At 48.1% G+C, this 19514-nt stretch overlaps 1 long non-coding RNA gene across 2 annotated transcripts; it reads right to left on the bottom strand.

Annotated features, from left to right (window-relative positions):
* LOC117085000 lies at window positions 1-17378 on the bottom strand. Of its 2 annotated transcripts, XR_004437750.1 has the most exons (6): window positions 16602-17378; window positions 14925-15086; window positions 10622-10814; window positions 4583-4650; window positions 1965-2106; window positions 1-1579 (listed from the first exon to the last, which is right to left on the bottom strand). It is a non-coding gene; the product is annotated as an uncharacterized LOC117085000 (long non-coding RNA). The 2 variants fall into 2 exon arrangements; XR_004437753.1 differs by lacking the exons at window positions 4583-4650; window positions 10622-10814 and having other exon boundaries at window positions 16602-17371.
* Window positions 17379-19514: the final 2136 nt, after the last annotated feature.

The raw sequence follows: 19514 nt of genomic DNA, 5'->3' as shown, positions 1-19514 counted from the left end.
AAATTCTACTTTCTTTTTAAAAGCCAGCATTTCTCATGAGGAAAATGCTCTCTGCCATGCAGTCTGTCCCTGAAGCTGTCACCTACAGATGCCATCTTGAATCAGGGCTTAGTTGGTAATGGACTCTTACATTTGCTCACCAAGAAATTCTGCAATTCATCTATAATTTCCATGGTGAGATTTGCATATCATAATGCAAATAAAGTGGAAAGAAGCCAAGATAAATAAAATTCCCATCTTAGACAAAGAAAGAAGACTCTACCTGGTGAAGAGCTAGGGTCACCTCCGGAAACATCTCACTAGTCATTGTTGCTAGGAAACATAGAGTCTCTGGCAGCCGTGGGAGCTGCTGAAGGACCTCTGGCAGCCTTGGGTGCTGAGGAACAGGGCTGGCATGTGTGGAGGAGATAGGCGAGAGCACAAACCAAGCTGCTGCTGGGCCACCCTCCTTGGTGGTAAAGGAGGCAGAGGAGACCATCAGGAGAGCCCTGGGAGACAGAGCCTTGGGTCTCTGGCTAAGCCACCCTCATCACTGTGAAGTACGCAGTCTGTTCACACAGGCAGCACACAAATGCACGACATCACTCCAGAACAGGGTCTCCTCACAGAAAGAGGCCTGGTAAATATCCTCTTTTTTGTAAAAATGTTACTACGTCATCTAACTTTCCTAAAAATACCTATGCTCCTACTGCAGTTATTTTAATGGACTTTAAAATACGGTGAGCTACACACAATATTTACTATTTTAATCTTTAATTTCACGATCCAGGAGCAGACAGGACTATAACAGCAGACAGAGAGGGGAGCCCAGGCACTTCCCCCTGACCCTGAATCAGAATCCACATAGGAACCTGAAAATGTGTGGGACTCAGCAGACTGCGGAGGGTGAGCAGGAAGCCTTTTCACACTTCTGGTCTGTCTCAGCGCTCGGCTGTGTGTACTAGAACATCACTGGTGCCCCAAGATGGACTGCCCAGGGCTGAGCTCTGGGATGAGAAGGAACAAGGAGGACACGACCCCTACCCTCACAGTGACCAGCCATGGCCAGGATCCCTCCACCCATGGATGGCAGGTCACAGCCTTTGGCACTGATAATTCCAAGCCGATCTCAGAGAAACAAGCAAAGTGATGTCTTATGGGTCACAAGGGAGCTTTGCAAGGAACAACTGGCCTCTGGGGCAGCCCCTCCCTTTGCTTAGCTCATCCTACACTGGAACTGGCTCCTCTCCCACCTCTGCTGCAACTAGTGTGAAGCAGCTGCCCTGGCCAGGAGCTGTAAGGCTCCCTCCAGTTAAATAGGATTCTGGCCAACACACACCAGCCCCATGCACACAATGCCACCCTACGTAGAGAACGCGGCGGCTCCCAGGGACTGCAGAATGTGCCCATCTCTCCTTATTTGGAGCAACCACTTCTCCCACCACAGCCTGGGTCCTCAGTCACAACAGGAAGTTCAACTCCGGCTGCCTATCTACAGGAAAGCCAGCGAGACGGTGGCACATTCCTCATCATCTGGATTATTCGTCCACATGGGAGAGATTGCCCCACATATACCGTTCTCCTTGACTCCTGAAGCTTCCTGTAATAACAGAAAACATATTGCTGTGATCATCAGGCTGTGCTGTGTCCTGTGTACACAGGTCTTTGCTAAACTTGGTGACATTAGAAAACCAGATGAAAAACTGTGTTAAAGTCTAAGGAACACAAAAGAACAGGACAAACCGCCTCACGCTACAGACACAATTTCCTTGAAGTATGTTTCCTCCAAGTCCATGTGGCTTGGCAATTAAGTAATTTTGTTCAAGGAAAGAATCAAACTGCTAAGGAAAAAGCTCACTGCCACACAGTGCTTGGCTGATGCTGTCATTTTATCCTGCTATTAAAATCAAGCCTCACTGGGAAACAGGCTCTCACTCAGAATTCACCTGACCGAGGACACTGTGTAAGTCATTTATAATACATACGGTCAGATTCTCATCTCGCAGGCTCATTCAGAAAAATAAAGCTAGGAAAGCAACTGTATTCCTCAGACAAATGCAGGGGTCTGATCTTCAGTTTCCATGGGGCCTCCTTTTTCTTCTCCCTGAGGTGTTCCTCCATTGGAATCTAGGAAGATAACGTGTGACCATCAGCAGGTGCAGGAAGGAGCAGGGAAGAACAGCTTTCTGGCCCCAGGCCGCCTCAGCAAGTAAAATAGCCCATCTTGAACAGGGCACAGCACCCAGGGCAGGCTGGACTTCCCTGCAGCCTCTCAGGGCTCCTGCCTCCTGATCGGACCTGAGCTCACTTGCCCTCCCTTCTTGAGTCCTTCCAAGGTCATTTCCTTCCTAGAATCCATCTGTGGTGCGTCTGTGTGTATCTGTCATTCTAGAATATTTTATACTTGGTAAAAAGAAACCATTGTTTAAGAGAACATTTCATTCTAGCCAAAATGTTCTATATATTCACTAATCTTTTGTTTTAAAGACAATAAAACAAACCTTTGAAAATACTAAGTTATCTTCTCATTTAAAGATAACTCCTACTTAGCAAGTGCTATCTGTCCTGGCACTCAGCCTTCTCAATGCAGTGTGTGTGTGTGTCGGGAGTCCGTTGCTGCTCACATGCACAGGGGCTCTGACACTGGGACAGCCCATCATGGGGGCAGCAGGTGAGGGTGCGGACCCTCCCCAACCCAGCCGCGCAGGGGAGATGGGTGGTATGCTAACACCCAAGTTGTTCCTTGAAACCACATTCGGTGCTAGGTCTTCACTGTGTTTACTCCTCAACTAAAGCATTTATTTTTCCTCTTTATTATTTTTTTGAGAGACAGTCTCTGTCACCCAAGCTGGATTCTAGTAACATGATCTCTGCTCACTGGAACCTGTGCTTTCTGGGCTCCGGTGATCCTCCCCACTCAGCCTCCGAGGTAGCTGGGACTATAGGTGCACCACCACACACAGCTGATTTTTTTTTTTAATAGATACGGGGTTTCACCATGTTGCCTAGGCTGATCTCCACCTCCTGGACTCAAGCCATCCTCTTGCCTCAGCCTCCTGAAGTGCTAGTATTACAGGCGTGAGCCACCCACCTGGCCAACTGGAGCATTTCTGAGGCTTGTGATGGTCCTATTATTAAACACAATAGAGCACGTCCCTGATTATTCTCTGCTTTTGACCACGAAATGACAATGACCCCACCACTGCTGCCGACAGCCTGTGAGCTCTCTGTGTGTTTCACATTAACGATCACACCTAAGTCCACTGGAAAATGTGACTATTCCTACCCTGGGTTAGGGAATCTTTGAGACCTCCCTACGCTCAGTGTTTGGGGCCTCTCTAGGCTCTCATCCTTCCACATCAGACAGATACCGGAATTCCCTGGCATGACGAGTTATACCAGGGCTGGCTGGTGAGTGCACAACAGTAGCCCAGTGCATCAACCCTCCATCCATTCCTGAGTTCACATTCGCCTCTTCCATTTAGGAGATCGAGAGCCTGGGAAACTCATCTCTGCACCATCTCTGAGCAGTGTGGATGTAAAATTTACCTTCAGGGACAGCTGTGGTGGAGGATCAATGGGTTAATTATGTGAAGTGTGCAGTGGTAATGCAATTTTTTAGGAAAAGTGCTCCCTGGGTTGTGCTCTGTACAGGGAAACATGCTTTCTGGGGAAATGCACATGCACTCCCAAGACATTCCCAATCACTCCTCCCCACCCTGATGCACACCACACTATTCCATCTACATGACAATCCTGCCTCCCTCCCCACCCCAATGCACACCACACTATTCCATCTGCATAACAGTCTTGTCTACCTCCCCACCCCGATGCACACCACACTATTCCATCTACATGACAATCCTGCCTCCCTCCCCACCCCAATGCACACCACACTATTCCATCTGCATAACAGTCTTGTCTACCTCCCCACCCCGATGCACACCACACTATTCCATCTACTTGACAATCCTGCCTCCCTAGACTCCAGTGGATGGTCACAGTTCTTTATTGGACTCAGTGTTTTTTATACTGAACTGTCCAAACCTCATTTCTGTCAGGAAGCTCAAACTGAAGTGGCTCTCCAGCAAAAGCAGGATAGGAAGTGCTACCTTTGGCAACACTAAAGATCTCTCCTTAGAAAGCAGCGCTTCCAGAACACATACCTTTTTCTTTGGCGCATTTGTCGGCCTGCATTTACAGAAAGACACTGTGAGCTTCAGACCATCCTGTGTCCTGTGTGCACAGGTCTTTTCTTCACTTGGTGACATCAGAAAACCAGATGGGAAATCGTGTTCAAAGGAACACAGAAGAACAGAAGGAGCCGACTCATGCTAAAGTTTTTCCTGGAGGATGTTTCCTCTCAAGGTCATGTTGCTTGGCAGTTAAGTGATTTTGCCCCAAGGGGAGAATCAAGCTGCTAAGCCACTCAGTGTGTGGCTGATGCTGTCATTTTCTCCTGCTGCCTTAAGTCAAGCCTCAGTGGGGAACAGATGCTCCTTCAGAATTTCCCCCACCAACGACACCGTACAAGTCACCTATGATACATATGATCATATCTTAAGAAAATAACTTTCTCTCAGATAAAACCAGGTGGCCTGACCTTCAAATGCCATGGGCATCCTCATCTGAGCTCACTGGCGAGGCCTTCCAGGGGATCCTCAGCGGGAACTAGGAGAACACAGAGTGGCCGTGAGCACCTTGGCGGTGTTGCCCATAAACAATTCAGAGGCCGGGCGCGGTGGCTCAAGCCTGTAATCCCAGCACTTTGGGAGGCCGAGACGGGCGGATCACGAGGTTAGGAGATCGAGACCATCCTGGCTAGCATGGTGAAACCCCGTCTCTACTAAAAATACAAAAAACTACCCGGGCGAGGTGGCGGGCGCCTGTAGTCCCAGCTACTCGGGAGGCTGAGGCAGGAGAATGGCGTGAACCCGGGAGGCGGAGCTTGCAGTGAGCCGAGATTGCGCCACTGCACTCCAGTCTGGGTGACAGAGCGAGACTCCACCTCAAAAAAAAAAAAAAAAAACAATTCAGAGCCACTGGTTGACATAGGTGTGGGCCACTCCACACTCCACTCGACCTGGGTGGAGAAACCAACTCCAGTGAAACACATGTAATTTTCTTTAAGACTGGAAGGATCTATTTCTATGTTTACTCAAAGAAGCAGTAAACTTCTTCCAAGGGAGAATTTGGCTACTTTCAGCCTCATGGAGGAAGTGTGAAGGGGGTGCCCTTGTACCCTCTACACAGGAGAGGTGCGATGTGCTACTGGCAGCCTAGGAGAGCCAGCAGCAGAGAGGAACTGGAGCCCCAGAGAAGCCAATTCTTCCCCCAAAGAAATGATGCCCAGGATCACATTCACCCCTAACAAGGGGAAGTCATGGACCTGTGCTGGGAGGATGGCTATGAACAAACACCTCAACGACCCCAATATGGATGACTCTTGACAGACATCTGGACTCACCCCAATGAAGACTGCTGGGAACTGGGCTAATCCCACTGAGGATGATTAACACCTGGGCTGAGCCCCCCTGGGGACAACAATGAGGATGTCTATGAAAACTTGGGTGTTCTCAGAAGAGGACGGCTATGAACACATGGCCTGGGCCCACTGAAAACTGCTGCTAGGCTGGGCCCAGGAGGCAGCTTTGAACAGATGGACTGATCAGGACAAGGATAGCTGTGAATACTTGGGCGGGCTGGCCCAGATGAAAAGGGTTATTAACTTCTGGGCTGGTCCCCAATTAGGACATATGAGAAAACCTGGACTTCCCCAAGTAATGATTGCAACGAACAACTGGGCTCGGTCCGATGAGGATAGTTGTGAACACCTGTGCTGTGCTCAATGCGGATGACTGTGTACAATGGGGTCTGGCCAACGACAGGTGTGTGTGTGTGTGTGTGTGTTTGTGTGTGTGTGTGTGTGTGTGGTGTGTGTGTGTGTGTGTGTGTGTGTGTGAACAACAAGGCTGTTTACTTCACCTGGGTGCAGGCGGGCTGAGTCCGAAAAAAGGAGTCAGCGAAGGGTGGTGGGATTATCATTAGTTCTTATAGGTTTCGGAATAGGCAGTAGAGTTAAAAGCAATGTTTTGGGGGCAGGGGGTGGAGCTCACAAAGTACATTCTCAAGTGTGGGGAAAATTACAAAGAACCTTCTTAAGAGTGGGGGAGATCATAAAGAACCTTCTTAAAGGTGGCGGTAATTGCAAAGTACATTGATCATTTAGGTAGGACAGAAATAAATCACAACAGTGAAATGTCATCAGTTAAGGCTGTTTTCACTTCTTTTGTGCATCTTCAGTTGCTTCAGGCCATCTGGATGTATACGTGCAGGTCACAGGGGATATGATGGCTTAGCTTGGGCTCAGAGGCCTGATATTCCTGTCTTCTTATATTAATAAGAAAAATAAAACAAAATAGTGGTAAAGTGTTGGGGTGGTGAAAATTCTGGGGGGTGGTATGGAGAGATAATGTGCAATGTTTCTCAGGGCTGCTTCGAGCGGGATTAGGGGTAGCACGGGAACCTATGGTGCGAGAGATTCAACTGAAGAAAGATTTTGGGGTAAGGGGTGATACTGTGGGGTTGGTAGAAGGAGCATTTGTCGTACAGAATTACTGGTGATGGCCTGGATGCGGTTTTGTATGAACTGAGAAACTAAATGAAAGACACAAGTTCCGAATAAAGTAAGAGGAGGAGAAATATAGGTATTAAAGGACTAAGAATTGGGAGTACCCAGGACATCCAATTAGAGAGTGTCCAAGGGGGTTCAACGTTATTGTTTGCTTGACTGGCGAGTTTTTGGGCTCTATCCTTGAGTTTTATGTTGTCATGTAACAGGCCAGAATGATTTAGGTAAAAACAACACTCTTCATTTAAAAATATACGGAGTCCTCTTTTTTCAGCAGTAAGTCAAGGCCTCGGCAATTTTGGAGGAATTTTTTTGTTAAAGAAGGATTAGAAACGGCTAGGAAAGAGTAAGTTTGATAGTGTGGTGGAGATGGCTGGGGAAAAGTACAGGGTGGCCTAGGAACGGGAACCAGAGTAAGAGTAAGTATAAAAGTAAAGAATAGGACTTCATCAGGGTGAAAGTATTGGAGGGTACCTTGCCACTGAAGATCTTCTATCCACTTCAAGAAAGTCTTAAGGGTGGCAGACTGAGGTAAAACCAGGAGCCACTAAATACCAAGAGCTTGAGAAACTGCTTGGGTGATTTGACTAATAAAGGCCAGTCTGTTATTGGACTGTATAGAGGTGGGACGGCCAAACCGAGGAATTATGTCTGACAGAAGAGAAGAAATGACCACGGTGACCTTCTCAGACCCTGTGGGAAAGGCCTCTACCCATCTAGTGAAAGTGTCTACCCAGACCAAGAGGTATTTTAGTTTCCTGACTGGAGGCATGTGAGTAAAGTCAATTTGCCAGTTCTGGGCGGGGACAAATCCCCGAGCTTGATGTGTAGGGAAGGGAGGGGGCTCAGTAATTCTTGAGAAGTAGAAGAATAGCAGATGGCACACTGAGAAGTTATCTCCTTGAGGACAGATTTCCACGATGGAAAGGAAATGAGAGGTTCTAAGAGGTGGGCCAGCGGCTTGTAACCTACATGGAAAAGGTTATGAAATGATGACAGAATAGAATGGGTCTGTGAGACTGGAAGGAGATATTTTCTTTGGTCCAAGAACTATTTGCCTTGTGCAGGAAGAGATAGGTGGAGTTTCAGTGAGGGAGTAGGGGGGAGTGGCCAAGTGAGAAGGAGAAAAACTGCCCTGAGGGACAGAAGTTGGAAAGCTTGCTGCTGTTTTGCTATCTTATCAGCGTAAGCATTGTCCTGAGTGATGGGATCTCATGCCTTTTGATGGCCTTTGCAATGAATGATTCGAGCTTTCTTTGGAAATGACGCGGCCTTGAAAAGTTTTTATTAAAGAGGCATTAATGATGAAGGACTCTTGCATAGTGAGGAAACTTCTTTCTGCCTGTATAACAGCACGGTGGTGCAGGATATAGAAGGCGTAGCCAGTATAAATATTGACGCGTAGTCCTTTTGCAAGAGTGAGGGCTCCAGTTAAGGCAATGAGTTCGGCTTGCTGAGAGGTAGTGGAGGGGACAGAGCGGTGGCCTCAATGATAGATGTGGAAGATACTGTAGCATAGCCTGCCTTTGCTGGTGAGTGGCGATTAGGCCTGGTGGAACTGCCATCAATAAACCAATTGTGATCAGGGTGAGGAACAGTAAAGAAGGAAACATAGTTTGGAAACAGAGTGAATGCCAGGTGGATCAGAGAGATAACAGTCAAGGAGGTCAGGTGTGGTATCAGGAATAACGTGGGGGCCAGCCTAAAACAGCAAGGTCAAGTTGTTTGGACAGAAAGGCTACAGGGCACGGTCCCGGCTCTTGTGTAACAATTCCGACCACACAGCCCTGCAGCTTCGGCTGTGTGTGATGAAAAAGGGTTGGGATGAGTTAGGGAGAGCTAGTGTGGGGGCAGCTTCTAGGGCTGTTTTTAAGAAATGGAAAGAGAAGTGAGGAAAGGATTTAGGATCAATGGGGTCAGCTAGGTTTCCTTTTGTGAGTTTCTATAATGGTTTTGTTAGGACAGCAAAACCAGGTATCCAAAGGCGAAAGTATCCAACCATGCCTAAGAAGAAGGGAGTTGTTTTGTAGAAAAAAGGTGTTGGGTTTAAGAGATTGGTTGGACATGATCGGCAGGGAGAGCACGGTGTTCTTATGTAGAATTATGCCAAGGTAGGTGACGGATGGAGAAGAAATTTGAGCTTTGGAGGGGGATACCCTTGAAGAATAAATGTGAAGGAGCAGGAGGGTGTCTTGTTGAGAAGATTCAAAGGATGAGCTACAAAGTACAAAGTCTTTGACTACAAAGTCTTTGACTACAAAGTCATCAATATATTGAATAAGGTGAGAAGCAGAGGGGTGGAAAGAAAGTAAATCATGGGAAACAGCTTGGAGGCTGAAGTAATGAGGGCTGTCCCTGAAGCCTTGCAGCAGTAGAGCCCAGGTAAGCTGCTGGGACTGATGGGTGTCAGCGTCAGTCTGGGGTAAAAGCAGAGAGGCTGGGACGAGGGGTGCAGGGGGATAGTGAAAAAAGCATCTTTAAGATCAAGAACTGAATAGTGAGTTGTGGAGGAAGGTACTGAGGACGTTAAGAGTGTATGAGTTGGGCACTACAGGGTGGACAGGCAAAACAATTGGTTGAAAAGGCGCAGATCCTTAACTAACCTGTAAGACTTGTCTGGTTTTTAGACAGGTAAAAGGGAGAATTGTAAGGAGAGTTTATAGGTTTTAGAAGGCCATGCTGTAACAGGCGAGTGATAACAGGCTTTAATCCTTTTAAAGCGTGTTGTGGGATGGGATATTGGCATCCAGCGGGGTAAGGGTAATTCGGTTTTAATGAGATAGTAAGGGGTACATGATCGGTCGCCAAGGAGGGAGTAGAGGTGTCCCATACCTGTGGGTTAAGGTGGGGAGATACAAGGTGAGGATGCGAAGAAGGCTTTGAAATGGGGGAAAAGGCAGCAATGAGGTGTGGCTGTAGCCCAGAAATAGTCAGGGAAGCAGATAATTTAGTTAAAATGCCTCGACCTAATAAGGGAGCTGGGCAGGTGGGATAACTAAAAAGGAGTGCTTAAAAGAGTATTGTCCAAGTTGGCACCAGAGTTGGGGAGTTTTAAGGGGTTTAGAAGCCTGGCCGTCAATACTCACAACAGTTATGGAGGCAAAGGAAACAAGACTCTTGAAAAGAAGGTAATATGGAGTGGGTAGCCTCCGTATTGATTAAGAAGGGGACGGACTTACCCTCCACTATAGGAGTTATCCAAAGCATCTGTGATGGTCCGGGAGGCTTCCAAGGCAATGGGGCAGCGTCAGTCTTCAGTTGCTAAGCTGAGAAGGTGTAGAGAGCCTTGGGCCAGAGTTCCAAGGGCTCTGGGAGGGGGTGCTGGGCGAGTTGGACAGTCCGATTTCCAGTGGGGTCCCGCACAGATGGGACACGGCTTAGGAGGAATCCCGGGCTGCGGGCATTCCTTGGCCCAGTGGCCAGATTTCTGGCACTTGTAGCAAGCTCCTGGGGGATGAGGTTCTGAAGGAACCCCTGACAGCGGCCAATGACAGCTTTGACAAATTTAGTAGGCACCAGTGAGGAAGGGTGTGAAAGCATGAGCTACTCCCGGTAATTAAAGCATTGCAGACCTTGGCTTGGCCCAGTGAGACTGAATGTGAATATCTGGCCTGGGGCGAAGGAGAATAGCTGTGAACACCTGTGCCCGGACCAATGAGGATGGCTGTGAATACCTGGGCTGGGCCCAAGGAGACAGCTTGGAATAACTGGGATGGGCCCAGAACATATGGCTATCAACACCTGGGCTGACCCCAATGTGAACAGCTAGAAACATCTGGTGTGTGCTCAGGAGGACAGTTCTGTTCATTTTGGCTGAGTTGAATGAGGACAGCTGTGAACATCTGCACCGTGCCTAATTAAGATGATGGTGAACAGATGGGCTGTCCCCATGGGGGACATCTGGGAAGCCCTGGCCTGGGACCATGGAAACTGCTGGAACCAACTGGGAGAAGTCTTGTGAGGAAAGCAATGAACTCCAGGGCTGGGCCCAGTATGGATGGCTGTCATTACCTGGGATGGCCTCTATGAGGGTGGCTGGAACCAATTAGCACACGTGTGAACAAACTAGCTGGCCGGATCAGGACAGCTGTGAACATCTGGGCTGGCTGTCACGTGAAGGACAGAGAACTCCGTGGCTGGCTTAGATGAGGACTACTGTGAACACCGGTTCAGGCTTAGATGAAGACAGCTGGGAAACCCTGGGCTGGACATAAGATGGCGATGAACAGGTGGCCTCGGACCAATGAAAATGATTCTTACCCTGGGCTTCATGTCATTGAGAGGAAGCGTGAACTCCTGGGCTTGCTTTGATACTGATAGCTATGAAAAACTGTTGCTATAAAGAGCTGAGCTCACACAAACGAGGGAGGCTGTGAACACCTGGGCTGACCTGGATGGGGATGACTGTGAACACATAGCCTGGGCCCAGTGAGGACAAGTACTAACACCTGGGCTAGATACCAAGGAGGACAGCTGTGAACGCCTTGGCTGGGCTCCATAAGGACAACTTGGGAGTGTTTGGGCTCGGCCCTAAGTAAATAGCTGTGAACCCCTGAGCTGGGCCCAGTGAGGGCTGCCATGAAAACCTGGGCAGGGCCAGCGAGGACAGCTGTGAACATCTGGCCTGGGTCCAAAGAGAACAGCTGAGAACACTTGGGCTAAGCCAGTAAGGACAGCTGTGGCACCAGGGATGATTGCCATGTAGACAGCTGTAAACACTGTGGCTGGTCGCATGAGCACAGCTATGAATGTCTAGTCTGGGCCCAGTAAAGACAGCCAAAAACACCTGCCCTGGTTTCAGTGAGAGCCACTGTGAGCGACTGAGCCTGCCCCCATGAGGATGCCTATAAACAGCTGGCTGGGCCCAAGATGAATGGCTCTCGACACCTAAACCCACCCCGAGAAAGATGCTGTGAACAACTGGGCTAACCCCACTGAGGACGACTATTAACACCTGGGCTGGGTCCAAGTGAGGGCGACTTCGGCTGGACCCGGAAAGGACAGCTGTGAACACCTTGGCTTTCTCTGATGAAGACGGCTATGAACCCATGGCCTGGGCCCAACGTGCAAAGCTGTGAACACCTGCGTTGGTCCCAGTGAGGGAAGCTGGGAAAACCTGGGCTGGGCCCAGTGGAAGCAGCAGTGAACAACCAGGCTGGCCACAAGAGGACAGCACACGGAAACGGATCATGATGAGGACGGCCGTGAATGCCTGGAAACAAAGCTACCTGAAGTCATTGCACTTCATTTTCATAAAGGGAGTACTATTTCATCTGTTCACAGCAAAAACTGGCAGAATCATCATGCTCTGGCTTTTATGAAGCTGATCCCCATGAGTAGAAAAATCCTACGAAGCTGAACTCAGAGATAACTGTTTAAAAAGCTGACTCCAATGGTTCACATTAATGAGCTCTTGTAAAGAGCCTTCTGGATAGAGCATTCCATCTGATGTCTTTCCTGGAAAAAAAAAGGCGGGGGGGAGGGGGCGCTCTGGGCAGAAAGGGGCAGAAGAAAGTGGAAGTCCACGCCTGGGCTCGCCTGCCAGCTGTAGCTGACCCCTGGCTAGGGCACTGCAAAGCCAACCCAGCCTGTGCTTCCTTTCAGACCCCAGCTCCCCGGCAGGCTGGCTCCTTCTCTGGAAGCTTCCTCCCTGCTCTGGGAATGACACTTCATGGATTCATCTGTTTGCATTTTCCGGATGACATCACACTCAATTTTTTTCTTTTTTTGCCTTTCTCTCCCTCTGTTCACCTCTCACCTCTTAAAATCCTGTTTGTCCCACTTCCCTGTCCTTTGGAAAAGTAGTAACACCCGCCAATGACCATCTCTGCAGTCCCCAGACTCCCTCTCCCTGTCATCATTAATAAAGGTGACACCGCAGCTTGGCGTGAATGCAGGTCCTCCCCGACACGCCCTACCCCCCCATCTCTTGGAGCGTATAGTTCCCTGACTGCAAAACCCCTGCCTTTGAAGGTTTCTTCCTGCACCCAGCTCCCTTATCTATATTCTGAGTCACACTCAAAGAAAAATCAAGTGACACAGTGAAAAATGCCATTCGGAGAGCTGGCCTGGTGGAGCCGACATCAGATCAACTTATTAAAGCCCCACATCTACTAATTCCACCTAGAAAAAAAAGATGTCAAAGTTGTTTGGACTGATTTGTTCCTCAAAATCTCCCCTGACTGTCGCCCTGGCAGGGCCAGAGAAATCCCAGCAAAAGTCTAATCAAAGTTAAAGCTCAGAGTTGGAGAGCTGACGGGGTGGATGCTTCTTGGGAACGATCCTGCAAGCCAGCCTCCCTGCCGCACAGATGGGGAAACCCTGGACCAGAGGGGTTAGGTGGTTTCCCCACAGTCACATTACAACCCAGGCACGTGATCACTGTGTTGAGTTGACTTTATCACCCTCTACCACCTTCAAACAGCAGTCCCCTGAACCTCCAAGTTTCCCACAAAGAGATTGTTCTCTCCCAGCCTTATTTTGCCAGAGGGCTGTCCAGGTGCCCAAGATAAATGAACCTTAAGGCTGATATTTGAATAATACATTCTTATTTCTCTGACCAAATAGGTTTCCAGATTTGGGGCAGAACAAGCCATTCAGCAATTATTTTATCTTTCAAAACAAATGGAATGCATGTCCCTATTACCACTATTCATTGCCGCTTTGTCCATCACATTCTGTGCACAGCATCCAAATCTGGTTAGGAACATCAGATTAAAAACCAAATGACTGATCACTGAAATCACTCTGCATAATGAAAATCGTCTGGACGTGGCTTTAAGGAGCCTCAGGGCAGGAACAGGGTGGGACATGTGAGGCCTCACTTTCATCACTGTAGCCAGAGATCTTCAAAAGGGCAGACTGCAGGCCTCACGGAGCCCACAGAAATGTTTGGTTTGGCCAGCATCATGTTTCTAAAACATTTGAATTTGTTGTCAATATTTAAAAACCAGAAGAATTTGCATTAAATTTTGAATATTCAGTTTCTCTTGGACATTTGGAAGATCCAGCAATCCCAGTCTTTCCAAGGAGCTGCCCCATGGAGAGGGCAGGCCCTTTCTAGGCAGGCAAGGCCTGGCCTCATTCTAAGGTGACCAACTCATCTTGGTCAGGTGGGGGACGTTTCCTGGGAGACCCCTCAGTCCTAGGTACCAGGACAGTTGGTCACCCCATCTAGTTCTCTCACTGATGTTATCTGCCTGAAACCTGTGGACACTGCACGTGTGACCTCTTCTCTACAGCCTCCGCCACTCCCCTCCAGGGAATGCCTCTGCAGAACGACATGCAAAGCTGTCCGCTCTGAGAATTCTCCCCACTCTCCTACATACCACCTACTCTCAACTTCTCTTCACTCCTTGGCATTTGCAAAAGCCATGGATGCTGACACAAATGAAGTCCAATTCTTTTTTTTTTTTTTTTTTTGAGATGGAGTCTTACTCTGTCACCCAAGCTGGAGTGCAGTGGTGCGATCTCAGCTTGCTGCAACCTCCACCTTCTGGGTTCAAGAGAATCTCCTGCCTCAGCCTCCCAAGTAACTGGTATTACAAGCCCGACACCACGTCCAGTTAATTTTGTATTTTTAGTAGAGATAACGTTTCATCATGTTGGCCAGGCTGGTCTTGAGCTCCTGACCTCAAGTGATCCACCCGCCTCATCCTCCCAAAGTCCTGCGACTACAGGCTTGAGCCACCGTCTCCTGGCCATTTTTCTTTTCTGAAACAGAGCCTCGCTCTGATACCCAGGGTGAGTGCAGTGGCGTGATCATGGCTCACTGTAGCCCTGACTTGTTGGGCTCACGCAATCCTCTCACCTCAGCCTCCAGAGAAGCTGGGACCACGGGCACATGCCACCAGATCAAACTATTTTTTTAATGTTTTATAAAGACATGGTCTCGCTGTTATCTAGGGTAGTCTCAAACTCCTGGACTCAAGTGACTCTCCTGCCTTGGCCTCCTAAAGTGCAGAATTCATTTTTAAAGACCCACACAAGTGCCATTTCTTCCCCTGGGAAGCCTTCTCTATTCTCCCGGTACCAGGTAGAACAGGGCAGTCTGTCTGTGTTCTAACCACATTCAATTCTTCCTTTTACTTTGCTCATCACCATTAACACAGCATCAAGTGAGCTGACCCAGGGAGCACCCTTCCCAATAACTAGACGGAGTCAAAATTGTGATAAAATTGAAAAATGTGAAGATTTCAAAGCTTAAGTTGAAGTCTCAGTCTCTCTGCAGTTGTGAGCTTTGCACATCATTCATCAAAATGAAAAATGAAAACCATTCCACAAGTATCTGCACCAACTCCACAGTGGTATTTACCATGCCGAAGTCGAAGAACACTTGGACCCCGCTGAACACTGACCGCCAGTGTTTCTTCTGCCTGTAACGTGGTATCTTAATCCTATGTTGATGTGTCTGCCCCAGTGGCCCTGGAGATACTCAAGGGCAGCAACCTTCTTCCCAATCCTGTATCCTCGATGCCTACAACATAGAAAGCACTCAGTAAAAATATACCAAGGAGGGGAGTGCTGGACTCCCATCAAAGAGGTTAAGAGGACTGCCTTATTTGCTGTGGTTTTAAAGGACAAAGATCTTCTCAGCTGTCCCAGTGCTCACAGGGACGCTGAAGCTTAGCCGAGTGCCCTGAGCCGTATGACAAGCTGAAACAACCAGTCTACAATTGGGGTCAAGCTCTAATTCTTTCGGCCATTGATCATGAGATTACAAACTGTTGTCAGCGTTGGGGTCTTTTCTGGTAAGTAAAAGAGGATTCTAGGAAGATTTTCTCTCCTTCAAGCTTCAGACATACGCATCCAGCATCCAACTTCCTCCTGGACATTTCCACCCCACGGGCGGCTCGTATTAACATGTCAACATGATCCTTCCCCTCTCAGACCTTTCTTCCTCATTCCCGTGCTTCTTCTCAGAACCAGCCACTTTGGCCAGGGCAGAAATCCAGCCATAGTCCTTTGTTCCACCCTTTCTTTTGCTCCTCCCACATTCAATAAATCACTAAGCCCTGGGGATTTAGAAATTTGTCTTGAAATTAAAAAAAAAAAAATCTTGAATTTATTCATTTCTCTCCCCACACTCTTACTGCACTGATTGACGCTACTGTCATGACTACCTGGATGATTGCAGCAGCCTCCTAAATGCACCCCCTGCCTCCCACTCCGGCCCCTCTAATCGATTCTCCCTGTTGCAGTCAGTGTCTCTACAATGGAAATGAGACTAAGTCTCACTCCTACTTAAATGGATCCCACTTACTCACAGAGTCAAAATTCAAACCTCTTAGCATGGTGTTCAGTTCCCTGCATGACCTGGTCCTTCTTCCCTTTCAGCCTCATTTCTTCCACTCTTCCTACTCTTCCCTTTAAATTTTACCATCCGGCCACACAGAACTTGTACAAATTCCCCTCCAATCTGCACATCCAAATCATATTCTGATCACCACTGACAGCCTGACCACATGCTGTTCCCTTTACCAGAAGCATTGTTCTCCATCTGAGCCAACACACACATCTACCTACCTTTTAACGATTCACCTAGTCACCTCTGCTGAACTTCAGGGCCCGTATTTGAAATCACTTCATTTGGAAAAGCTTCTGGGATTTCCTCCATCCCTAGCAGGGATGGGGGCCCTCTTCTGAGCTCTCATGTCCCTGTGCATATCACTTTCATGGCACTGATGGCGGTTTTCAGGAACTCACCTTATCTGTTGACCTCAGGACTCGGAAGGCAGAGACTGGCTCAGTGTCCTACTTTCTCCTTATCTCTTTATCCCCAGCACCTGCACAGTGCCTGACACACAGGAGTTACTTCACCATTGCTTGCTCAATGAATGGATATAAAGTATGATCTCGGAAGATTCAGCGGGACATAGACTGGGAAAGTGTATCTACGTAGCATGTGTTCATTTAAGTTCAATTTGATGGGACATGGATTGGTGAAGGGCTCTCTTTAATCGAATAGGTTCCCCCAAAAAATTAGACAAACCTGGTCTGTATGAAAAGTGACTTCCTCATCGCATGATGGCTTGAGCCTGAGCAGAAACGGCAACAGCTTGTGGAGTACTGGCCATTCTTACCAGCCGCATTTTCCATGGACATAGTAGGAAACAACACTGGTCCCAGAGTGAGGAGTCCACAGTCTCAGCTCCGTCCTGCCACCTGTTGTCCCTGTGTCCCAGGATGGGTTGCTTTTCCTGCCTGGTCCTCACCTGTAATATAACGGTATGGAGCCAGCTCCTATGCTGAGTGTGGTGACTTGAATTCACCCACAGCTGAATTTGCATCCCAGCTTCTCCAATTACTGCTGTGCAGGCCTCTGTAAGTAATGCTGACTTCATGGGGATCGTACATAGATTAAATGTGATTACATTCCTTAAGTGGATAATGCCACTCTGCTCACAGAATAAGTGCTCAACAAATGGTTACACTGAAGCATACCAGCTCACCATAGGACTAAGTTATCAATGGATTATATGGTAAAGCTACACAGGCATAGCTAAGATTTGGGGCTGTTTAACTCTGAGTCATGCCTTTCCCTTGACCCCCCCCCACACAAAAAAATCTTTTTGTACACATTTGCAGCCCATTCTATCTTTGTAATGAAGCAACCAACCTGTTGGGAAAAAGCTGGTGAGTACTGGGAGAAGCTGAGGTAGGGCTTGCACGTAAGACTCCAGGGCTCAGGGCATAAAACCCCTCGTGGCCTTTAGAATGTGTCTGGACTTGCTGGCTCCTTGCTTCTTGCCCTCCTAAGCGCCTAGATCGATTGTATTCCCATTATCTCAAATAGCTGAACATATTCCGTATAATGGGCAACTGCCACAGCTGTAGATCCTGCACCTGCCCTTTCAACCCCCACATTCTCACCACCTGTTTCTCTGTTTGATCACCAATAAATAGTCTGGGGTTCCTGAGCTCCGGGCCTTCGCAGCCTCCACACCTGCGATGGCTCCCTGGTCCCACTATCTCTCAAACTGTCTTTTTCTCAGTCCTTTGACTCTGCCGGACTTCGTCACCCCCATGACCTCGTGTTGGACACTACCAATGTACATTATGATTAAAACAGTAAATCCTTATTGCACTCAATCAAGCCCCCAATTATGCTACTACCATAATGGGATTATATGTTTCATCTTGGAATTTTAAAGGCCTTAGAACTTCAAAGTATGTTCTGTTGCATACTGCCATTTCAAGATTGGCGGAATATTGCAAAGGAAACTTTCCTGCTCTTCTGAGGTCAGTGAATGTTTCCCCGTTTCATCCTAGGTCTCCTCTGAGTCTCCAAGGTCCCAGCTGGTGGAGAAGCACGGAGATGCCTTTCCAATGGATACTCTGTCCCTGGATTCCTCCTCCAGCAGAGGAAACATGTCCAAAGTGAGAGCCCAGAGGCCTGAGTTCTAGTCCTAACTTTGCCATCAATGAGTTAAGTGATTTTGGGTGAACCTTTTTTTTTTTTTTTTGAGATGGAGTCTCGCTCTGTCGCCCGGGCTGGAGTGCAGTGGCCAGATCTCAGCTCACTGCAAGCTCCGCCTCCCGGGTTCCCGCCATGCTCATGCCTCAGCCTCCCGAGTAGCTGGGACTACAGGCGCCCGCCACCTTGCCCGGCTAGTTTTTTTTGTATTTTTTAGTAGAGACGGGGTTTCACCGTGTTAGCCAGGATGATCTCGATCTCCTGACCTCGTGATCCGCCCGTCTCGGCCTCCCAAAGTGCTGGGATTACAGGCTTGAGCCACCGCGCCCGGCCTGGGTGAACCTTTTAACCAACATAGGCCTCAGTTTCCTCATCTGTAACATCATAAAAAGACCCAGACCTCCAAATTCTGGAAGTCTATAATTGGTACCTGAAATTAGATGTCAAAATTAATCTCCTTTCCTTTCTTGTTCCTTGGATGAGGTTGGGCGCTGAGGCCATGGTTCTAAAACTCTGCTACACGTTAGAATTATCTGCCACCCAACTCTCCTGACATCAGGATGTTTAATGCTCCCTGGGTGATCTTAATACGTGGCAACATTGGGAACCACTGCTCTTAAGGGTGAGTGAGCTCAGTAGACAAAAATGAGGCATGCTGACCTGACTCCAACACTAGCCAGCTGTATGATCTTAAGCTATTTAATCTCTATAAACTCTTGTTTCTAAGCTCATCTTGTAAGGTTCTGCAAGCAATAAGTAACATAATGTATGGCAGTCTCTATCTTGCTACTCAAAGTGTGGCCTGTAGACCAGCAGCATTAGCATCACCTGGGAGCTTCTTAGAACTGGAGAATTGCAAGCCCCAGCCCACATCTAAGAATCAGAACCTGATTCTAAGATCTCCAGGTGGGTAGCAGGCCCACGGAAGTTTAAGAAGCACTGTCTTAGCACGCAGTAGGTATTCAATAAAATCTATCTTCTGTTAGTCTTCTCCACAATCCTCCCCTTTCACTCATTAACCATCAAGTCACACACACTATGCGCAGCAGTGGATGATGGGCCCCAAGCACAGTAAGTGGCACACAGTAGTAGGACCTCAACAGATGTTTGGTGATGGAATAGCTTGATTCAAAAGGGAATCAAACCTGGCTCCTCCTCTCAAGGAGCTCCTGGTCCATGAGGAAAACTTAAGATATGAATGCCAACATCCAGAACAGAATAACAGTCATGAGTAATGGAGACGCACCTTTATTTGCGCATGTGCTATGTGCCAGATACTAGCTAAGCAATTCACAAGCAGCTCCCCTTTGAATCCTCCAGGCAACATTGCGAATTATGTGCCATTATTATCCACCTTTTCCAAATGAGAACACTTTGGCTCAGAGGGGAGAAGCAGCTCATCTAAAGCCACACTCAGCTAGTACATGGCACCAATATGATCTGAAGTCAGGACAGCTCCAGCCTGACCACGCAGTAGTACTGGCTACT

Source organism: Trachypithecus francoisi, unplaced genomic scaffold (assembly GCF_009764315.1).
Source record: "Trachypithecus francoisi isolate TF-2019V2 unplaced genomic scaffold, Tfra_2.0 Contig00518, whole genome shotgun sequence".
Classification (NCBI taxonomy): Eukaryota; Metazoa; Chordata; class Mammalia; order Primates; family Cercopithecidae; genus Trachypithecus; species Trachypithecus francoisi.
Note: the sequence above shows the minus strand (reverse complement) of the source record. Positions and strands in the feature narration are given on the sequence as shown.